Source organism: Mustela erminea, chromosome X (genome assembly GCF_009829155.1).
Source record: "Mustela erminea isolate mMusErm1 chromosome X, mMusErm1.Pri, whole genome shotgun sequence".
Lineage (NCBI taxonomy): Eukaryota > Metazoa > Chordata > Mammalia > Carnivora > Mustelidae > Mustela > Mustela erminea.
The window spans coordinates 47352410-47376042 of record NC_045635.1 but is presented as its reverse complement, the minus strand read 5'-3'; the positions used below and the strand labels follow the sequence as shown (position 1 = coordinate 47376042).

Here is a 23633-nt window from a genome sequence, read left to right as displayed (position 1 = left end):
GGGAGCTGGGGTATTAGAGTTAAGAGGTGTTGGGACTGGGGTGCCTGGCTGGCTCAGTGGGTTAAAGCCTCTGCCTTCGGCTCAGGTCATGATCTCAGGGTCCTGGGATGGAGCCCGGCATCGGGCTCTCTGCTCAGCGGGGAGCCTGCTTCCTCCATCTCTCTCTGCCTGCCTCTCTGCCTACTTGTGATTTCTGTCTGTTCAAATAAATAAATGGGATCTTAAAAAAAAAAAAAGAGGTGTTAGGATTTTAGGGATGTTAGGTTAAGAGGATGCTGGGTTTAGGGTGTGACAGATTGTTTGGGGTCTTGTGAGCAGGAACCTTTGGTCTAGTTTTGTGACAAGTGTTTGAAGACCTGAAGCATGGAGACTCCAGGATTGGCCTGTGGCAAGCTTTTGGGTGACTGTGATGTGAGTATCCCAAGTTGGGAATGTGATAGAGCATCCAGTTTGGGTTGTGATGGAACACCAGGTTTGGAGGACAGTGGAATATCATGTTTCACAATGCCAGCTTTGGGCTGGGATGGGGTGCTAGGATTCAGAAGTGGGACTTGTGTCTTGGCAGTCATGGGTAATAGGGTACCAGGATTCTGGTGTGATGGCACGCTGGGCTTCAGAAGCAATAGGGCACCAGAGTTTGAGGGCCAAAGGTAGCAGTTTTCGTTCTGAGAGTTGGCTGAACCAAAGTGCCGGAATCCTGTTGTGTAGGATTTGGGGATTTGGTTTGTGCTGGGGTGGATAGGGTACTTAGTGTCCTGACCCAGTGGCTCCAACTCCTTGGAACTGGACATAATTTCTGTAGAAGCAGGAGCCGTTGAGGATAAGTAGGACCTTGGTTTCACAAGCCCTAATTTGGGAGAGACCTTGGGTAACAAGGCTGACGGGGCTGTGCCTGTCCCGAGGCCACGTCTGCTGGCGGATGAAGGCATAATGGTGCCTAGTACAGCTGCAGTGGAAATCTGTGATCTGACCTTCCCACTTGCCTCCTTGGGCTGCACTACGACCAGTGAAGTCAGAGGTGTGACAACATTGTTTTCAAGGGACAGCTTGAGGACTTCGGTGGCCAGCAGGCGGCGAGCAGACTTGGAAGCATCCCTCAGCAACTCTCCACTGGTGGTGTAGGCCCAGAGGCAGCAGGTGAAGTGGGCTACATTGTAGGCCCACTCCCCTGGGACACCAGAGTTCTTCTGGCTCTGCTGGTGGCTGCCTCACTGTGGCAGGCTACAAGAAGCTGACTCTTGGGGCCACAGGCTGCCAGGTGGATGCCAAGTTCCTGCTTTCCTACCTGCCTGCCTGTGCCTGTCCTGCCACCACCAGTTCTGAGCCACGAAAATAATGGGGAAAAGGTCCAAGGGGAGGCCCCAACCAAGCCTCCCAGAGGAGGGGAGGCTCTCCCTTCAAGAATGCCAGCGGAGGAATGGAGATCTCCTCATAGAGGCCCTTCAGCTGTAGGGCTGCATCAGTGCCCTCATACATGCACAGGCTTCTCCCTGGTTCTCCAGGGGCAGGTGACACAGCAATGGGAAGTCAGCCTCATCCCTGAAGGCCAAACTAAAAAGGGACACCCTGTTGCCCAGTGCCTGACAGATGTTGGAGAGGATCACCCTAGGGGTCATCACACTGGCTATGGGCTCCACATCTGTCAGGAAATGATGAGACGGATCCTCCTCACACTGCAGCCCTGACCAGTCTTCTGATTGCTGTGGTTTAGCAATGCTATGCTGTAGCAGAGCTGCACTGATGTTGGTCCCTAATTGGGAAGCAGACCGTGAGACCATCTTTTCTAGTTATTTCTATCCCCATTGCAGACACCTTAGACACCTCACCAACCTCTCAGGCTCAGTCATTTCTCATCTTTGCTCAGGCTGTTTCTGCTGCTTATCCTTCCCAACACTCCTGCCCCCACACGGGTTCCCTGAGATCTGACAGTGAGGCCCACATGTCCTTGGCTTTTATCACTCCCTGTCTCAGACTACGATTTGCCTGTTTCCTGGGGGGATATCTAATTCTCTAGTCAGACAAGCATCTCCTCAATGATAGCAACCCCACCTCCACGCTATAGGGGAAGGAAGGGCTGAGTTTACCAGAGGTGGCGGGTCGGGGAGACTTCAGTACTTCTCTGAGAGACGATTGATCAAAAGCCAGAATCAGGGCAACAGCTTGACCAAGTGCTTGGAAATACCTACATAGATTATTGATTTTTAAAAGTTTTGGCAAATTTTTCTGAGTATGTGCTTTAAAGAAACTCAGGGCCGAAGAGGAATGTGCCCTAAAATACATAGTGCTATGTTCTTTCAACTAGGAAAGGGGAGGCAGAAGGATGAAGGGACATATTTGTATAAAATATAATAGTGATGTTTCAGGTGTTGTGAGAGGTGAGGTAGATGGGGGAACAAAGGGAGCATTTCAAAAATTCCCCATATCTGGGGCACCTGGCTGGTTCAGGCAGTAGAGCACGTGACTCTTAATCTCAGGGTCATGAGTTCGGGGCCCATGTTGGGCATGGGGCCTACCTAAAATAGAAAAATAAATAAATAAATAGATAGAAAAAAAGGAATTCCCCACATTACCACAGCCCATCCATTTCAGTGGGTAGGTCTACACTTACAACCACCAGCTTCCATGTGACCCAGGTAGTCCTTGGTGCTGTGGATATTCTGGATGCTAGCTAGATGCTAACCGAGTCAGAAAAGGTGGTGGTTTAGAAGTGGTCGTTGACCCGCGCGCCACCTAGGATCACGTTCGTGGCCTTTTCAGTCTGTGGGATATGGGTGAAATGAAGGAGATGGACCAATGCTGGAGGTCTTGCTCAAGACTAAAAAGTTATTTCTATACAAGGTACTGAGGCCTAAGTGTGGTATGGTTTTAAGACGCTCTGACTCCGGCACTCCGTAAGTCTAGAATTCTCGGGGTCAAAATGCTACAGGCCCTATGGATCTAAGCCTAGAACTGCACTGTCCAATGGAAACTGCTAGCCACATGTAGCTACTTAAATGTAAGCTAGTTAGAATTAGAAGAAAAATTATAAATAAACTGTTCCTTTACTTGCAGTAGCCACATTTCAAGTGCCCAGTAACCACACAAGGGTTATTGCAGAGCAGTGGCTACTTCTGTATGGGACACCTCAGAACTTCAGAACTTTTCCGTCATCAAGATAGTTCTATTAGACAGTGGTGGTCTAGAAGGTTCAAGCTCCATGCTTTCAGGGTGCTAGGGCCCTATGTGTTCCATGGTTCCCGGACCCCATGACCCAGGATTCAGTGACTCCAGGACCCTAAAGCTTAAGACCTTTATGATTCTGGGTCTTTATAACTTCCTTTAAGTGACTTTGCAAGCTCTGGTTCTGCCCTGTGTAATCTGTTCTTTTACCTCACCTTCCATTTCTTCTAGGCGGATCCTCTCCTCAGTACCCAGATAACCCAGATCCCATTCCCCCCCCCAAACTTTGCTCTTATTGTGCCCTTTAGGTAACAGACCTTTCCACTTCCCCTTTACTTATTCATATCTTCACTGCTCCTTCTCTGGGCAGCCCTTCCTTGATTGCTTACTCTGACCCATGCCCCTTGTACCCAGATAGTCCCTGTCCCAGATGGTTTGCTCGCTGTCATATGTAGAATGTTTTCATTTTCCACACTGATATTGAGCCCTCTGAGAACAGGGCTTTGAATACTTCTCCCTTTTGGCTCCCTTATCCGTAACAATACCTAACACAGGTCTAGGCACATTAGAGTTTCAGGGAACAGGGAATGTAGGTCCTAGTATTAGGTACCTCTTACAGGGCACTTGTTATGTTTCAGGCACTGTGCCAAATACTTAGATGCATCAGCTCATTTAATCGTCATAGCAACACAATGGAAAAGATACTGATATTATACCCATTTTATCAGTGACAACACCGAGGCTCAGAGAGGCAGAGTGACTTGCTCAAGGTCACACAACTAGTCACTGATGAACCACGGATGCAAATCCATATTTTGGAGGTGTGAAACATTATGCCTTCCAAGTTTTATATTGTTATAGATTTCAGAGACCACAGGGAGTACCACTTGTGACCCACCTTTCTCTACACCTTAAACTGATAGAAGATGCCTTGAATGCTTTCAAAGGGATCAGAGTCTTTCCTGCCACAGGATGAGCTCAGGGTAGAGGTCACACATTCTGGAATAGGGAGCTGAGGTCTTCCTCAAGACTGAAAGGTTATTTCTATACAAGGTACTAAGGCCTAAATGTTGCATGGTTTTAAGGATTTAGCCACTCATTCTTGTTTTCATTCAGAGGACTGAAACATAGAGCATGATGGCCCTTCCTGAGAATCTCCCACTAACCAGAGACAAATTGTGTTTTTAGAAGTATGTCATTTAATCTATTGAGATTTTCCAGCTATCTGTCTGTTATTGATTTCTAGTTTATTCCACATGGTCTGAGAGCATATATTTATTGTATGATTTGTACTCTTTTACTTTGTTAGGGCGTGTTTTACGGCCCACGATGTAGTCTATTTTGGCAAACAGTCCATGTGAGCTTGAGATGGATGTGTATTGTGTTGCTGTTGGATGAAGTACTGTGTAGATGTCAATTATTCAACTGATTAATGGTGCTGTTCTGTTAAACTCTGTCCTTACTGATTTTGTGCCTGCTGGATCTGTCCATTTGTGATAGAAGGGAGCTGACGTCTCTAACTATAACAGTGGTTTCTTCTATGTCTCTTTGCAGTTCTAACAGTTTTTGCCTCATGTCTTTTGACGTTCTATTGTTAGGTGCATTACACATTAAGGATTGCTGTGTCTTCTTGGAGAGCCATTATATAATTATAGTTATATAAGATTTTTTTTTTTCAGTCTGAAAGCAGTCATGGTTTATTAACTGGCCAAACTGCAGAAATAGTGATGGCAGATACCTTAGTTTATCCTTCTAATAAGCTGTTCATCTGGTCTTCCCTATTGCCAGCAACTGCGCCTCCCACAAAATGGGTGATCCTTTTCTTTTCCACTTCATGGAGAAGATAATTTGCAGGGCCCCTGGAAGTTTTTTGGTTCTTTGAAATACTTTACAGTAATACTTTATAGGTCTTGTGAATCAGATCCTCCATGCAAACAATGCCATATTTACCAAGAGATCAACCAGTGTGTTATCTGTCAGGGATATTTGCTTTGTTTCTTTAAACAACGCATCTCCTTATCCCTGATAACTTACTTGCTCTAAAGTCTGTTTCATCTGAAATTAGTATAGCTGCTTCAGCTTTTTTGTGATTAGTGTTCAGAATGGGGTATCTTTTTTTCCCATACCATGACTTTTAGTCTATCTGTGTCTTTTTATTTAAAATGGGTTTCTTGTAGACAACACAGAGTTGGGTCTGCTTTTGTTTGTTTGTTTTTTGTTTGTTTTTGTTAGGTTCCGTTTTGTTTTAATCAACACTGATAGTCTCTGTCATTCAATACGTGTATTTAGACCATTCATGGTTAAAGTGATTACTGTTATGGATAGATTAATATTTGCCATGTTTTTAACTGTTTTCTATTTGCTACCCTTGATTTTCTTTTCTTTTCCTTCCTCCCTCCCTCTCTCCTTTCCTTCCTTCCTTCCTTCCTTTTTTCAGTCTTATACTATTTTTCTGTCTTCTGTGGTTTTAATTGAGTGTTTTATATGATCCCATTTTCTCTTGTCTTTTAGCAGAGCCATTATGGTTTTAATGTTTTTTTTTTTTCTTATTGATTGCCCTAGAGTGTGCAATCTGCTTTTACAACTAATCCAAGTCCACTTTCAGAAAACACTATACAGCTTCAAGTACCTCATGGAAGAATATTTCCAATTCATCCCTCCTGGCTCTTATGTAACATTGCTGTCATTAACTTCACTTATCTATAAGCTGTATTCACTGAACACATTATTTCTATTACTATTTTCAGCAAACTCTTTTTGTTACATCTATTAATTAAAAAAGAAAAGAGTTTCTTTTTCCATAATTCATTCCTTTCCTAACACTCTTCCTTTCGTTATGTAGACCCAAGTATATGAACTACACCATTTCCCTTCTCTCTGAAGAACTTCTTTAAACATTTACCTGTGCAAGGCAGGTCTACTGGCAAAAAGTCCCTCAATTTTTGTTTGGCTGATAAAGTCTTCCTAACTCATTCACGCTGGAAAGACAATTTTGCTGTATACAGAATTCTAGGTTGGTAGTTTTGGGGGTTCCTTGTTTTGTTTTGCTTCTCTTCAATACGGTAAATATTTCCTTTCACTCTCTTTTTGTTGCATGATTTCTCAAGAGAAGTCCAATGTAATTCCTATTCTTGTTCCTGTATAAGTAAGGTGATATTTTCCATGGGCTTTTTTTTTTTTTTTAAGAAATTTCTCTTTGATTTTCTGTAGTTGGAATAGGATATGCCTATGTGTAGATTTTTTTTTTTTTTTTTTAAATCTTGCATGGTGCTCTCTGAGCTTCCTAGACCTGTGGTTTAGTGGCTGTCATTTATTTTGGAAAATCTGTACCCAGTAATCCTTCAAATATTTCTTGTGTTATTTTCTTTCTTCTCCTCCTGGTGTTCCCATTACACATATATGATACTTTTGTAATTGTATACAGTCCTTGGATATTCTCTTTTTTCTTATTTTGTTTTACATTCTTTCTTCTCTTTGCTTTTCGGTTTGGGAAGTTTCTATTAACATATCCTCAGGCTTATTGACTTGTTCTTTGCCCATGTTCAGTCTCCTAATGAGCCCACCAAAGACATTTTTCATTCCTGTTATGGTGTTTTATATTTCCAGCATTTACTTTTTCTTTTCTTAGGGTATCCATCTCTGCTTGCATTACCTGTCTATTCTTGCATGTTATCCACTTTTCCCATTAGAGCCCTTAGCATATTAGTCATGGCCACTTTAAATTCCAGGTCTAATAATTTCTCTGCCGTATCAGTCTGGTTCTGATGATTGATTCATCTTTTGGGACTGTGTTTTGTTTAGTTTTGGTTTGTTTTCATTTTAGCATAGCTTGTAAGTTTTTGGTGAAAGCAGACATGATGTATCACGTAAAAAGATCCTAGGTAAATAGGCCTTTGGTGGGAGATTCTATGTTTATCCGGCCAGGAATTAGGTTGTGCTTGCTAGGTGCTAACAGTTTCATGTGTCAGAGGCAAACATTTCTTTTAGAATCCTTGTTTTTGACTCCTCTATTGTCTTGGGTTGCTTGGGATAGTCTCTCTTAAAGACTCTAAGCTTCCAGTTCCATCAGCTATAATCTCCTGTTGTTATGCAGGAGTGCAGTGCATGTGGTGATATTGTGTGGGGGAAGGAGAAGCATTTCATAGTTCCATGCTAAAAGACTGAGGGCAACTATGCCCCTGAAATATGACCGCCACAAGTGCTCCTCAGCTTTTTCCTGACCTTAGTTGGGATGGGTAGGCTAGAAAAGTTTGGAGTTGGGTATAGCCTTTCCCCTACACTTGAGACTACAAAAGACAGCTTTCCATATTTCCCTTCCCCCAGTTTGGTTACACTCTGGTATCGTACAAGTTAGTAGACTTGGGCCCCATGGGCTCTATGGTTCAGAACTTTAAGGCCCATAGACTGTACTGCTCCAGGTCACTTGGACTTTATCATTCTCAAGTCCCAGAGTATTGTAGTTCAAAATACTGCTTCCAGAACTTTATGGATTCAGGCTCTAAACTCAAAATCTCTTTGGCCTATGGCCCCAGTATTCCATTTTAAGGGTGCTCTGTAGAAGGGCGACAATATTTTAAATCTAGATGGATCCGGGACTTTGTAGTTTCTAAACACTACAATGCCAGTGCACTGTATTTTTCTGGCTTTGAGGTAAAGTAAACAAAATGAGACAAAACAAACCTGTGGCCTCTGGAAGGTTCAGAGTCTAAATTGACTATGGTTTCCTTTTTATACTGTTGACTCGGGTTTTATGACACCAGAGTTCTCCAGCTTGAAGGTTCTATGACTCTGGGCCCCTTGGTGATCTGAAGTTTTGTGGTTAAGGGTCCTGATGGTTACAGCCCCCCATGTCCAGTGTTTCAATGTTCCCAGTATTCTGTGGTTTCAGGTCTATGTGGCTCCTGAATGTGCAAGGTACCAGGACCCCAAGGGAGGCCTTGGCCTCTAAGATCCCAGGGTCATGGGAGGTAGAGTCTCTGGTCCCAGGGGACCACTGTTCCTGTACTCTCTGCTTTCTGAGCCTTCTAAAACAAGAGCTATAACAGGTCTGCCGGGTCCTTGTTACCTGCTTCATCGTGGTGCCAAACATTGAGCCAGCCGCTTGTATCAACAACGAATACCATGTTTTTCTTGACAGGTGGGAGGCTTCTGGGGGCAAAATAATGAATAAAATAGCCCTCGTAAATCTGGACAAAAAGAAGTGAAACCAACAAGAAGTAGGAAAGGCAGTCTAAATCAGGTCCCCTCTTATTCTCCGGCATAGCACCCTGTGCCTTTTTCCTTCCGAGGCCTTCTCTCTGCTTCTAGTTAAATAGGCATCTGTGAGATTGTTTGTTTCAATGTCCACCTCCTCTACCAGAGCTGTGTCTCTGCTGTTCAGGCTGTCAGCCCAGGGCCTGCCCCAGAACTGTGGAGTGAACGAGGCTGGCTTGTGGCCCAAGGCTCCAAGGATCAGGATCTCTGTAATATGTGAGTTCCTGTTCATGAGAGCTGACTTGCACAGTCCTGAGGGCCCCTGGGGACATTTTGCCTGGGCTCCAGGAACTGTAAGTATTGTTTTAACCTCCCTCTATAGAGTGAGCCAGGGGCCCAGCTCCATTGCTGCCAGGGGCTGAGAGTTTGCAAGGCCTCCCTCTCTTCCTTAAGCCTCCTTTCTGCTGTTGCTGGGCAGAGTAGGCAGGGAAGGAGGGAGCAGAGGCTGGGTGAGCTGTTTGTTCAGAGGGGATTGGTTAGACCAGGTGCAGATGCCTTGGGCTGCCAAGGATGTGATTGGCTGCTGACCCCCTTCCCCCACTCCATCTCCCCTCTGCAGAGCTTGGGGGCTGGAACAGATGAGGGAAGTGGAGGCGGGATGTCCCTGGGGGCCAGTGTCAGCTCAGCCTAGCGAAGTATGGGCTTGCTGAGGGTCTGTGCTGCTCAGTAGCCTGAAGTAAGCTCTGCCTTGGGACAGCCAGCTTTACTCTCCTCTCTGCCATTCAGGCGCTCTCTGATCACAAGCCTGGACACATTATCTCCTCCTCTCTCAGGGGGAAAGGAGGATAAGGGAGGACATCTTGCTCTTTCCCTCCACTCTAGACTTTGAGTTAATTCACACGTGCATGTGGAGGCTCTGTCTCCACTTTCTCCTGATGCTCTACGGCAGTTCTCAAAGACCTGGGTCATCCACCATACCACTGCCCAGGCCCAAGGCAGAGCCCAGCTGTCCTGAGATTCCTGCTATAACCTGAGCAAGTGAGAGTTTCTGGGAAAATCACATTCCTATCTCCTCATGGTCCCAGGCTCCCTGGTGGCCTCACACCTCACATCCTATAAGCCAGAGGCATGACCCGGGTCACCACCCTCTCACGCTCCCCTCAGCTGCCATGCCACCTCACTTGGAGGAAATGTTTCCTTTCCTTCCTAATGAAGAAAATTAATGGCACCAGGCCATGTCCCTTGGACTGCCCACCCCACCCTTGCACAGGGTTCACACACCCATACACCTCTTCCTCTATTAAGGACAAAACAGTCTTGTCCTGGACCCCATGCCCTCCCAGGCTCCATCACCTCCTCCGCCAGTCAGACCTTTCTCTCCAACCTGCCCCACACAAGCTCCTGGGTCTTCTTTAGGATATGGAAAGTGTTGTGTCTTTTCCATCCACTAAGACAATCCCCACTGATCCCAATCCCATCAATTTTAAACCATCTTCTCTCCTCCCTGCAGCATACCAAGGTAATGGAATCACCACCTGCAGTGGTCTGCTCACGTCCAGTTTATTCCTCTCCACACCACAGACTGGCTTCAGCCTCCGCCACACACTGACTCCTCTCTCACTAAAGGCAACAGTACTTACTTAGTTGGTTTCCAAACTCAACAGGTGTATTTTGATTCTTTTTTTTTAATTTATTTTTTATTTTTTTATAAACATATAATGTATTATTAGCCCCAGGGGTACAGGTCTGTGAATCGCCAGGTTTACACACTTCACAGCATTCACCATATCACATACCCTCCCCAATGTCCATAACCCCACCACCCTCTCCCTACCCCCCTCCCCACCGCCACCCTCAGTTTGTTTTGTGACATTAAGAGTCTCTTATGGTTTGTCTCCCTCCCGATCCCATCTTGTTTCATTTATTCTTTTCCTACCCCCTAAACCCCCCACGTCGCATCTCTACTTCCTCATATCAGGGAGATCGAATGATAGTTGTCTTTCTCCAATTGACTTATTTCACTAAGCATAATACCCTCAAGTTCCATCCACGTCTTCGCAAATGGCAAGCTTTCATTTCCTTTGATGGCTGCATAGTATTCCATTGTATATATATACACCACATCTTCTTTATCCATTCATCTGTTGGTGGACATCTAGGTTCTTTCCATAGTTTGGCTATTGTGGACATGGCTGCTATAAACATTCGGGTGCACGTGCGTGTTTTTTGATTCTTATCAGACTGCATCCCCCTGATGTATTTCACAACTGGCGATCACTTTTGGTCCCAAGAAGAATCTTCTGTCCTGGGAAACTCAGATGGCAAACTCTCCTTACTCTCCGACCAGTTCTCTGGCCCATTTGATTCAGTCTCTTACATGAGTTCCATTTTCTCTAAGCAGTGCTTTCTGATTTTTTTTTTTTCAGTCATGGCAAGCAAAGAGAATGATTATGCTTGTGTAACACAATGGAGGGAAGTGGTGGCGATATAGAGCTCTGAGCAGACTGCTGGCAGCTGGTGGAGCTAGACACCCAGAGAGCTGAGGAGATCAGTGGCTGCTGGACCTTAGCAGTTGCCATCGTGGATCTGCTCTTCTCCTCAACACATTCTCCCTGGGTCGCTTCCCTAGCTCTTGTACTGTCAGTCCCTGAATCTCCATGATGACCCAGTACCACATCTTTCTCCTGTCCAATGTTCTCCACTCTTCCCCTTCCACAACTGCATACCTGATCACTGTTAGACCCATTCCCTTGGACGTCTGAAGATGCTTCCAACGTATTTTGCCCAAACAATAAATTGCTATATTTCCCCCATCCTGCCTTTGTGTGCCTTTGTCCTTTACAGACCCTATCATCCACATGGTCACTCCAGATACAAACCTGAGCATCACCCTTGAATCTTCCCGTGCCCCTCACTCCCCACATCCAACCAGCTACCGATTCCTGCTGGTTTAATCTGCAGGATATATCCCAGGCCCACCCCTCCTCTCCATTCCAGACTAACAAAACCCAAATTCAAGACTTCTTTCTCTTTGGTTCTGCTCCTTCTTTTGCGGCCCCTCCCATCCATGCATCTTTGCAGCAGCTGCTCAGTCAGGTCTTCCTAAACTCAAACCCCATAATGTCATTCCCTCTCATGGCTCCCTTGTCACCTTCAAGACTTATTCCATGTTCCTCGTCACACCCCTGCAGCACTCGTAGCCTTCGGTCTCACCTCTTACCATTTCTTGTGTCTCAAATGAATGCTCCAGGAACTCCAGCCTACGTGAGGCTCCCTAAACACCCCTGGATATTTCCAGCCTTCATTCCCTGTATCGTGCAGGCCTCGGTTGGCTAGAATGTCTTTCCCATTTCACAGCCCCTCTCCCAACTTGGCATCCATTTTTGCATTCTTTCACCCAGGTCAGTTTTCACTTCTGCCAGGGAGCCCTCCCTGACCACCTTCTTCCCTCATGATGGCATCCGTCCCAGCTTGTGTTGTCATTGACAGAGAACTTTTCATCGTGTGTGTGTGTGTGTGTGTGTGTGTGTGTGTGTGTGTTTCACCCAGAGACAGTGAATAGGATCTCCGTGTGATTCACTTCAGGGTTCCCAGCATCAGCCAGCAGTGGGCATGAAGCAGATTAGGTACCCAGGGAGTCCCAGCTGAGTGAATGAAGGGGTGAATGTGCAGGACTTTGAAAGATGGGCAACCTCAAGCAGGAGTGGGAGGTCAGTGGAGGGATTCTTGGTAGGGGATGCAGGAGTCAGGGCACGCAGTAAATGGGAGTATCTGTCTTGCTATTTAGTGCCTAATTCCATCTGTTCTGATTATGTTTCTGCTCCAGGCAATGGTCAAAAAGGTAAAGAATGAGGATGCAGACAAATACCTCAGTTAACACACCCACAGGATAGAACACCAGGTTAAGGCCCCTGCTGCCACCTACTGGCAGGGTACCCTCAGCTCTTATTTGGAGAGGGAGACTTATTTTACTCCCCCTCCGCAACAGGCTGTACCATAGCTCTGTGCCTCTGCACACACTGTTCCCTACATCTCTCTGCATCTGCTATTCCCTTCACCCCAACGACCCTGGCAGAGGTAGAGTCTCTTCATATTTTTCCCAGGCTAATTTAAAGGCCAACTCCTTTAGGAAGGCTTTCCTGGAACCCTCCTCAGTGGTATCTGTGCATAACCCATTACAGATTTATATGCAGCATTTAGAACCGTTCATGACTGCCACAGGTCTATGTATCTGGCTGCTTAGGGGCTAGGATGTTCCAAAGGAAGACTAGGGGTTGTGTCCACCTCATTTCTGAGCTCCCAGAATCAGTGAGGACAGGACTGGGCTAGAGTAGCTCTGCTTGGTGGTGATGTATCCACATATGAATGAATGAGTAAATATGTGCAGGGGGAGAGGTGTTACCAAAGCACTATATTAGCCCAGAGCAGACGGGAAGATTGTCAGTGGGCTGGGCTCATGAGAGAGGTAGCATTTGAGCAAGATCTTCAAGGACAAGGACCAATGGAGAAAGGAGGGAGAAGACATTCCCAGGGCAAGCAGAGAGTATGAGCAAATACTCAGGCACAAATGAGTGGCAAATTCAGGTGTTTTTAAAGAAAGTCATGTGGCGTGGTGTGGTGTGTGCGGCAGCTGGAGGGGGCTTCGTGTGCTGCAGGTGGTGAGAAATATGGCAAGAAAGGAAGGCTGGGACCAGACATCTCGGGCAGCCATGCAATCGTTGTCAAGCCAAGGGTCTTGGATCCATGCTGGAACCTCCTGGCAGAGCATGAGATCTCTGCATATTCTTCATGAATGTGTGAGCTCAGAATTAAGGGCTCCCTGTTTAGGCAGATGGCTCAGGTGAGGCAAAAAGAATTTTTAAAACTTAGAGATGGCATGAAAGTGTGAGGGAACATGAGAATATCAGAGCTGCAGAAAGTGTGAGAGCCCCATGAGTGTGAGAGACCAATTACTGGCCAATGGTTCACTTTCCAAAAGGACTGGTTAAGAGTGGGCTATAATTTACTTCAACCAAGAGTGGATTCATTTCAGGGTGCCTGGGTGCTTCAGTGGGTTAAGCATCTGCCTTCGGCTCAGGTCATGATGCTAGGGTCCTGGGATGGAGCCCTGTGTTGGGCTCCTTGCTCAGTGGGGAGTCTGCTTCTCCCTCTGCTTCTCCTTCTGCCTCTCCCTCTGCACGCCCCCCACCCCTCCTCCTGCGCTCATTCGCTCTCTTGCTCTCTCGCTCTCTCTCAAATAAGTGGAGTCTTAAGAAAAAAAAAAAAAAGCAACGGGTTCATTTGGAGTTTTATTCAATTTATGCAGTTCTGAGTCTCCAACACTTAGAGGAAGCACATGTGTCTCCTGTGCTGTCAAGTCATGTGTCCCTATACATCATTCTGTCTGTGTTCACTTGTCCTCACTGATCTCTAGGGAAAATCAGATGAGCAATTTGCAGAAGCCAGATTACTGGCCAGGCCTGTCTGACTCCAGAGCCAGACTCTTTCCATTCCATTTCCATTTCCATTCCCCCTCACCTGCACATCTCCAGCGATGCCCTCCATGACTCCATGTGCTGGACCACAAAGTGGGCCATGGTGCCTGAACTGGAAAAGGCAGACTGGTCTTGCAGTGCTGGGCAGAAGGTGATTCAGACACAGGTCTCTCTCCCTCTCAATCCTGGTAGATGGGGACGAGTCAGCCTCACCTGTATGGGTGGGAAGGATTGAGAGGGGTGGCATGGAGGGCTCACCAGGCAGAAAGGGATGACATCAAAAGGGGCAATATCTGAGCATGGGGAAAAGCAAACCCTGCACCACCCACTGTTCCTCCTGCTTACAGCACCCTTGCACTTGCCCCAGTGCTATAATCCTCTCCAAATCCCACAGCTAGCTCCTCCTGCTCTGCCTCTTCCAGCAGGCCCAGGCTGACCCACCCAGCCCTCCCCACAGCTCCCAGGCTCTAGAAGTCTGACCCTCACCCACAACCTTGCCCTGGCTCACTTGCCATTCGTCCCTGGGCCCAGTCTCTGGAGGAGTGTCATGTCTCCACCTAGACCAGAGACCTGGGTCTCCTCCCACAGAGGCTGTGTGGTGTGTGATGTGGAGAGAGACAAACACGGAAACGGGGCCTAGGTCCCCTCCCATGCCCCTTACTGCTGTGGAAAATTGCAGTCTAGCAAGGTTCTCCTCTGGGATAGAATTTCATGTGTTTTCTGACACAGAAGGCCCGCCACCCCGCCTTCTGACTCTCAGAATCACGTGTGTGAAGAAGGCTTTTAGCGCCTCATGAAATCACAGATGATTTTCTGGTCCCGGATGTTTGCCGAGCAGGCCACAAGATCAGCTCTTCTGGAATTCCAGCCCAAGACAAATGTCCATGTAGACATGTCCCTGTGCCTCCCTTTTTCCAGAAAATGGAACCTTGGGAATTCTGCGTCCCCCCCCTCCTTCCTGCTACAGCTGTCAGGAAGCTTAGGGGCAAACTGAGCCCCCATACTCTCTGAGACTTCTGCTTACATACATTCCCTTGGCTTCCTTCCTTTCAGAGGTCTTTGTTCTGTTTTTTCCCCACAGGATTGGCTCTACCCTCTGCTTTAACCTTTAAGGAGAAGGGGGAGGGAGCTGCCATTTATAGCTTAGGGCTTAAGAGTGCAGGCTGCAAGGACTCAGATGCTCCCTGTGGGCCCCTAGACAAGTTATTCACACTCTCTAAGCCTCAGTCTCCTCATCTGTAGCATGGGAATTATAATAACTCCTATTTCATAGACAGCGTTTGTGGGGATTAAATGAGACCATTTACGTAAAGCACTTGGAACCATACTTGGTTCTTAGTATGTGCTCAATAACGCTAACAATTACAGTTATCATCACATCTTCATGAGACTCTGCACCAGTGATTTGAAGGAAGGCATTTTCTCAAATTCTCACAATGGTCCTGGGCTGTGGATGGCATCTCCCCATTGTACTGGTGGGAATAGTGAAGCGGAGCAGTGGAGTCATTTGCCTGTGGTCCCACCTTAGGAAAAGGTCAAAGCTGGGTTCAGAACCCAGGTCTGTGTGTGTCTTTATGTATGTATACCACCCTGCCTCTCTGGGTCAGTAGGCTCAAATGAGGCAAGGCCTCCAAGCTAAACAGCTTGGTGAGGGTGGTCACATGGCATGAGTGGTTTCTCTGCGCCTGTCCATTCATCTCCCAGAGGAGGTGGGTAGGCCAGCTCAGTGGTTTTCCAATCTGGCTGGATACCAATTTCACCTGCAAATGGGTTAAGAACATAGATTCCTGGGCCCCTCCCTAACTTACTGAAGCAAAATCCAGAAGGGTGGGGTCCAGGAATCTGTATTTCTAACAGCTCACATAGTGATTCTGATGTAGCCAGTCTGGACTTCAAACATCTGTAGATGAAATTTTTTATTTTTTTATGTTTTTCACCATACGGTACATCATTATTTTTGTTTGTTTGTATGTTTTAGACTGAGCCACCCAGGTGCTCCATCTTTTTTTTTTTATTGTGTTATGTTAGTCACCATACAATACATCATTAGTTTTTGATGTAATGTTCAAAACAAGGCTGGCAGCCAGGACAGTTCTCTGGCCTAGAGAGCCTGAGATGGTATCCTCAAGGGCAGCCTGCACTTCACACTGTTTTCCCATTGCCCTTGCATTCTCAGGCATGAGTGGTTTTTTGAGGACTGCCAGGTTTGTCTAGGTTGGCTTCTGCAACTTCAGTATTATCACCACATGATTTAATGGAGCCCACCCGGCACCCCCTACTGCAATTTTATTTTTTCATAAAAGAAATCACAACTGAAAAGTTATTGGACTTGCTCATTTCACACAGCTTGCATGTGTCAGACCAAATTTATGGCACAAATATCTTGAAGTCCAAGTATTACCCCTTGTTATTTGGATGCAGAGGGATCTTGGCAGTGAGGTCAGGCCACAAGTGGTATTAAAGGGAATCCCAAGTGCAGTTTCTGATTTTGGGGAAGCCATTATGATGGTTGACACATAGTGCTGCTGACATTCCCCTGTGGGTGTTGGTACACAGGTGGCTGTCCTTCAGAGGTGGCATGAGAACATAGCTAGTTCCCATTCTTTCTGACACTGTGACCTCCACAGTCAGCCTTGTGACCAACTGGCCAAGCTTCAAGCTAACCACTGCCAGGTACTGGCCCTGGAACCATCATAGCAGCCCCTCATAGACCAGGGAAAAGTCACCTCCAGACCTGCTGCCGGGCTAGTAGAGATTCCGAACTTCTCTCCTTCTAGTCCCTGAGCATGAAAGGGGGGAGGGTGGAAAGGGGATGAGATCTCATAAGGGAAGAAAATGGATAGATGGCCCAGTTCTGCACATGCCCACCCTGGCCCTAGGATACCTGGCTGGGCTTCTAGTTCAGCTAAACCCCTCACCCATAGTTTGTCATCTGCTCGTTAATCTCTCTTCCTCATTCACACTCCTAAATATTGTGCCTGATAAATTGATTCACAGGCAGCTTACACACAAAGAAACTCTGTGGGTGAAAATATGAATGTAGAATAGAAAAATAATTGGCTAATGTTTTGTTTTATGAAAAATGTTTTCCATTTACACACAATGCTTCTTTCCCATCAAATAGCCCCTCACACCCATCCTCTCCCCATGCTTTATAGTAAACTTCTTTATATGCCATTAATTCCTCAGAATGTAGGAGCCAAACCTAAAGTTTATGTGCTTGATGAAACTCTTTTGGAAGCTGGGAGGAAACACTGAAGGAAGACTTTACATTTCTGCCAGTAGAATGAAACTGATTTAGGAAATAGGATTCAATTTAGAAAAATCTTACCTGAATATAACCTTACTAGAAGGTGCCAGTTCTTAAATAAGCCACATCCTGCTGGGAGGAGGAAAGTGGAAATGGGGATGTAAATTCCCATTTTTTGAACACCTACTTTCTTACAAGTTTGAATATTAATTAATTTATGTCATCTTCATATAATCTTATGGAGTAAAGAATATTATCTCCGTTTCATGGAGGTAGGAACTGAGGCCCTGGGAAAACATGTGTAAGTTCCTGATCACACAGTTAAGATGAAATTGGTCACATTTCAGACTGGATGAAGCCTTATCTGATGCCCACATGAGCAACTGCATTTCCCTGCTGATGGGCTTTCTCACAGATTTTCTTTGCCTGGTGCTTCTCTTTGACTTCCACAACATAGACTTTATTGTTGATGGTCCTGAGAGATGAGGAATGAGAGAGACAGAAATAGACAAAGGAAAAAAAGAGGTGGTTAGAAACAGAGAGAAGATACAAACAAAAAAAGAAGGAGGAAGAGAAGGGTGGAGGATGGGGAGAGAGAAAGAGCAAAATCGTACCATAAAACTAGGGTGAGAAAAGGAACAACAGAAGAGAGGGGAGTCCAGGTAGATAAAATCAAGTGAAGCAGTTATCATTATCTCCATTTGTCAGGTGGGGAAATGGAGACCACACAGTTGGCATGTGGTAGACCTGGTGCTGGGACTTTTTCATTTCTCAAAGTGTTGAATGAATTCCATGTTTTGGCCCATGAAGTTATGGAACACAACTGAATATTTTTATTGTAACTGTTATGTGTCTACTGTAATATGTATTAAAATATAACTAGCACATTGAACCCATGAACTCACAAATATTGCTGCTTAAGATAAGACTAATTTAGTTAATCTCAAAAAAGTATATCTATTTTTTAAAAATTACATTAAGTGATTAATATGGTGGGTGGTACATGTGATAAAAATTGTGAAAGCAAAATGCAAATCCCTGCTAAGGCATCTGGCCTGAATAGGGAGGGGGTCTTGACCTCAGAGAACTCACAGACTAATGGAATACAAGTAAGACTGCTTACCACCACACCTCCCTCAATTTTTTCCGTTGCTCTAAGAAGCTAATAGAGTATAAATTTCAAAGAAGAGAGGGGTCACTTTTTTCCCAAGCTTTTAGGAAAGGGTTCTAGAGGAGGTGGCCTTAGTGCTAGGCCTGAAAAACAGAGAGACTTTGGATACATGTTTTTTACTGGCCATGCCTTTTTAGTTTCCTTTGTTGGCTTTTTTTCTTCCTGGCATCTAACTCTTTGGGACGCTCCTAGACTCTGTTCTTAACTTCCTCTTCCCCTCCTCTGTTCTTTCTATAGTCCCTCTCTAGGTGATGTCATCTATTCTCATGGCTCTAAATATCATTATATCTAGATGACTCCCAAATCTGTATCTCTCTTGTTTACCTCTCCCATGTCATCCAGAGGTACATATCTAATTGCTTACTTGACATTTCCACTAGAATGTCGAATAGATACCTAAAGCCTAACATAACCCAAACTTAGTTCTTGGTATCACCCTCACCTCCACAGTCTGCTCCTCCCCAGTCCTCCTTATCTCAGGAAATAGTTGTTTGGATGAAAATTTTTAGAGTCATGACTGACCCCCCTCTTCCTCTCACATTCCACTTCTAATCCATCAGGGAATTTTGGCACTATCTTTAGATACATCCACAATCTAATTCTTACCATTCCTACAATTATTACCCACGTTCAAACTACCAACATCTCTTGCTTGGACAAATGACTTATTAACTGGCTTCCCTCTGTAAAGCTCTGCCTCTTTAGTATCTGTTCTCTTCACAACAGTGAGAGAGGTCATTTAATCCTAAGTGAGGCCATGTCCCTTTTTTACTCAAAACTCTCTGTGACTATCTATACTTAGATTAAAAGCCAAAGTCTCACCAAGGGCCCCATGACCCTTCACAGTCTGGCTCAGTCACCTCTTTAACCCCATAATCTCCTACTCTTTCCCTCACTTATTCTGCTCCATCCACACTTCCCTCATTGCTGTTTCTTGAATTTGTTCAGGATACTCCTGTCTCAGAGTATCTGCAATGACTTTTCCCTTAGTTTGGAACACTCTTCCTCTTGATCTTTGCAAGTCTTACACACTATCTTCTTTCAGGTCTTTGTTCAAATGTCATTTCATCAGAGGGACACCCTTGATTACTCTAAAATAGCACCTTCCTATTCACTCTGTATCTCCCTTGTTCTACTTTCTATTTCTTTGTAACACTTCTTATCCATAAACTGACATATACATCTATGTTTAATTTTTCCTTGTCTGTCTTCTCCAGTGGACTATGAGCTCCTTTAATGCAGGGATTTTGTCTGTCTCATTTTCTGCTATATACACAGTGCATGGAATATGGACTGGCACACAACAGGTACTCAACAATTATATGTATAATGGCCATTCTGGATAGACAGCATAAAAACACAGAATGTATTTCAAGGAACAGCAAGTATTTAGTTAGAGCAGAGGTGCAGGTAAAGAAGATATGGAGGGGAATTGGGAGTATTTGGGTAGGCCTAGAAAATAAAGAGATTTGAATACTAGAATCAAGGAGCTCACATGGCAGTGAAGACTTTTGCTATGGAGAATAGGGAGTTAGGGATAAATCTTGAAAAGGGAAGGGATGGGTCAGAGCTGTCCTTTAAGGAGTTCAGTGTCCTAGAGAATATTCATGCAACTCTGTAAAAGGAAGAAAAAACAATCTCCATTTACATATGGAGAAACTGAGGCACAGATATGGGGTGAAGCATGGGTGAAGTTATTTGAGCAAAGCAGTGTCTGACAGGAACACTTGAGGAAGATATGCAGCTTGCAGAAGAGACCACTCAGGAGGGAAGTGTTTCTAGGGAGTTGAAACAGACTATTGCTGCACTTGTGTTAGGGGTGGGCTGGACTGGCAATGCCCCCAAGGTCTTCTGGGAGGTATGGAGGTGTAGGGTGGAGCTGGTCAGGCAGCAGCACACTGGGGCTTCTTGTGTATGCGCTGCCTCCAACAAGCATACTTTCCATAGAGTCTGCCCAAGAACATTTCCTCCAGCCTACTTTGCCTAATTAAAACAAAACAAAACAAAACAAAACTTTTGGTGTTTTTAATTTTTTTTCCTATTGCAGTAAAAATCCAAATTCTGCCCCACTACTTAGCCCTTGCATCATTTGACCAGCAACCTGTCTGGTTAGCCTTCATAATACAAATTCATACCAGCTGTTTTGCCTTTGTTCCTCTCTCCTTTCCCTGCAATGATTATGGTACCTTCAAATCTTACCTATATGAAAAATCATGGTTCTAGGAAGCCCACTTTAATCCCCTCAGCACCTCCCCTGTGAACTCCCTTGCCAGGGGCACACATCTTACATCCTCCAAACTTTCCTTAACCTAGGGACTGCCACCTGCTCATCAAAACCAGAAGGTTCCAGATGACAAAGCCCAGGGCTATTGCTGAGGCTTGCAGGTAGTTTGCAGTACAGGGACCCCCTCTGGTGAAGGAGGTCAGAGCAAAGACTGAAACTGCCTGTGCTGGCCTTACTCAACTGCTAAATCTGAGTCCTTTCCCCGAGAGGTGGGGGGAACTTTTCTAGTTCACCCTAAGGTGTTATATGGGCTAATGAGTCCCCAGTAAGCTCCCCTTGACCTGATCCTTCTCCCATTTTTATCATCTCAAAGAAGGCACTGTCTTCTACCAGGTCAGACAAGCTGAAATCAGGTTGGCACCTCTGTATTACTTACTTTTCACATACATCAGATTGTTTCTTCCTGTTTATGGTCTCTAATCCCACCAACACTGCACTGCTCCAGCTCCAGCATCCTTCAGGTTTCTTACTGAGCTCTCTGTTTCCCAGTTGGCCTCTCCAGACCACCCCATTTCATTATTGTCACATCTTACTTAAAACCTTGCCATGTCTCCTCATTATGGGCCATAGTTATTTCTTTGTTTTTTAAGGATTTATTTATCTGAGAGAGAGAGAGAGAGAGTATGAGTTGGAAGAGCAGAGGGAGAGGGAGAGAGAGCATCCAAGCATACTCCCCACTGATGGGGGAGGGGAAGCTTGATCTCAGGAGCATAAGATCATGAGCTGAAATCAAGAGTAGGATGCTTAACGAACTGTGCCACTTAGGTGCCCTGGACTGCAGTTATTTCTAAAGTGATGGGCACATGCACATTGAAATTCCCCAGCCCTGCCTTCTCCTTACTCACCTGGTGAATATCTCATATTTCAAGCCTCAATTTATGTGTCATCTCTGTAAGGCTTTCTCTGACTGCCTGGGGATAGGGGAATTAACTGTCTCCTGGTAGGCCTCACCATTCCCATAATCCTGCATTCACACTTCTCTTTTCTCCCAGCATATTATTAAAACTATCTGCTTCCTTTTTCCTGTCCCCCATTAGACTGTGAACTCTTTGGGATCTGGGACAGTGTATGATTTATCTTCCTCTTTCCATAGTACCCAGCCCAGTGCAAGTCACACAGTCGGTATCGTATCAGAAAATGTTTGTTAAAAAAATAATCAAGCTAATATTATCAGGGACTTATGTCCCTGGCACTGGTTTTAGCAGACATTTTCACATATGTAAACTCATTTAATTCTTGCAGGTGGGTCCTAATTTTATCTCCATTCTACAGATGTGTAAAATGAGACCCTGAGAAGTGAAGTAACTTGTCCTGAGTACCAAAATTGGCAAAGCCAAGATTCAAACTCAAGAAATCTGATTTCATAGTGCATGCTCTTTATCACTATGCTCTACTGAAAAAAAATGGACAAAAGAATGAACAAATGTCCACACGAATGAATAAAACAATAAGTTTGGAAGCAGGCATACATAAGTGAAATTGGAGATAAAGGGAAGGTGAGGCAGATGCAGGTCAAAGGTGGTTTTATGGGCCTCAGCATGTAGATTGAACAGGACAGAGGTGACCAAGGTGTGAGTACAGTGGGAAACCACAGTAGAGTGTACACAATAACTTGTCATCAACAGCTGAGAGAGAAGACAGGAAGATGGGTTAAGTAGACTCTCCCATGGGCCTACATGTGCTTAGGAACATGTACTTGGGAACCCAGAACTCCTGAACCACAGGGAACAGGTGGAGAAGCTGAAGACCAGAGAGGGGAAACTGCCTCTGTCATCCATTTCATAAATCTGCTTAATATTCTGTGAATTTTATCAAGTCTCAGAACCAGATTTTCAGGAGATCACAAATTAAGGGACATCTGTACAGTGTTTCAGCAACTTCAATGTGCACATGAATCTCCTGGAGATCTTGTTAAAATGCAGATTTTGATTCAGCAAGTCTGGGCTGGGGCCTGTGATTGTGCCTTTTCTGAAAAGCTCCCAGGTGATGCTGATGCTGCTAGTACTTGGATTTTACTTTGAGTGGCAAAGCTTTAGAGTATAATAGAGTGGCTGTCATTCATTGAGCCCTACTCTATGCAAGGCACTGTGACAAACATATTTATTTTCTTCCTCTTCAAGATCTCAGGTATAAAAAATTACATCCGATAAATGCCATCATGCACCGAAAGCATGATAAGCATCTGGCACCCATGATCTTATTTAACTCTCGAATTGACTCTCTGAGCTAGATACTACTCTAGTCCACATTTTACCAATGTGTTAACTGGGCCCAGAGATTGAGGTCACTTACAATTAAAATACTGATCTTCTTCCTCACCTTTTCTGAAGCCATGATCCTTCCATTTATCCACATATAACATACACCTAGTTCATTCTCAGTGTTGGGCAGTGGGAAATGAAGGCATTTGGGATCAGATGGACCTAGGTTCAAATTTTAGTTCCGCCACTTCCTAACTAGGTCTTAACCTCTGAGCCTCTGTTTCCTCCTCTATTTGATGGGGACAATAATAGAGCTTAGGTCACGGGGACACTGTGAGGACTAAGTGAAAGAGTAACTCTAAAATCTCTGGTGCAGCACCTGACATGTGCTTAGCAATAATATCTCTTTTCTCTGCCCCTAGCTTCTGAGTTGTAGGACTGAGAAAACAGATCCAGTAACTTTTCCCTATTCCCCTTCAAAGAGCTAATTTTCTCAAAAATCCCAGACTTTGTTTCCTTTTCCCAGAACTAACCTTTGGGCTTGATGAGGTGGGCATGGAGGTCCCCAGTATGTCATTTCAAGGAGGATGGTCAGCAAAAAGCTGACACAGATGAGCATCTCCACCCAGATATCTCACCTCTGGCTTGGGTCAATCCCCAAATTCTTGCTTTCTTCAGGGTATCCCTTCTTTTGAAAGAGAGGAACTATCCTGAAGGGTGGGGAAGACTCTGAATGTGGCATTGAGGCCCATACAATCCAGAATTGTCCAAGAGCTGGGGTTGTCATCTTGCCTGGAGAAGGGCCAGTTCCATGCCTCCGTTTTTCCCCCTCATCCAGCTGTAGATGAATAAAAGCTAAACATACTAGAGTTGTGGATCTGTCTGTTTGCTATGTTGGCTC

The 23633-nt window shown here is 45.1% G+C and overlaps 1 pseudogene; it reads right to left on the bottom strand.

The window, feature by feature from the left end:
• The window catches only part of LOC116582264, a 32629-nt pseudogene that overhangs the window by 535 nt on the left and 8461 nt on the right, over window positions 1-23633 (bottom strand).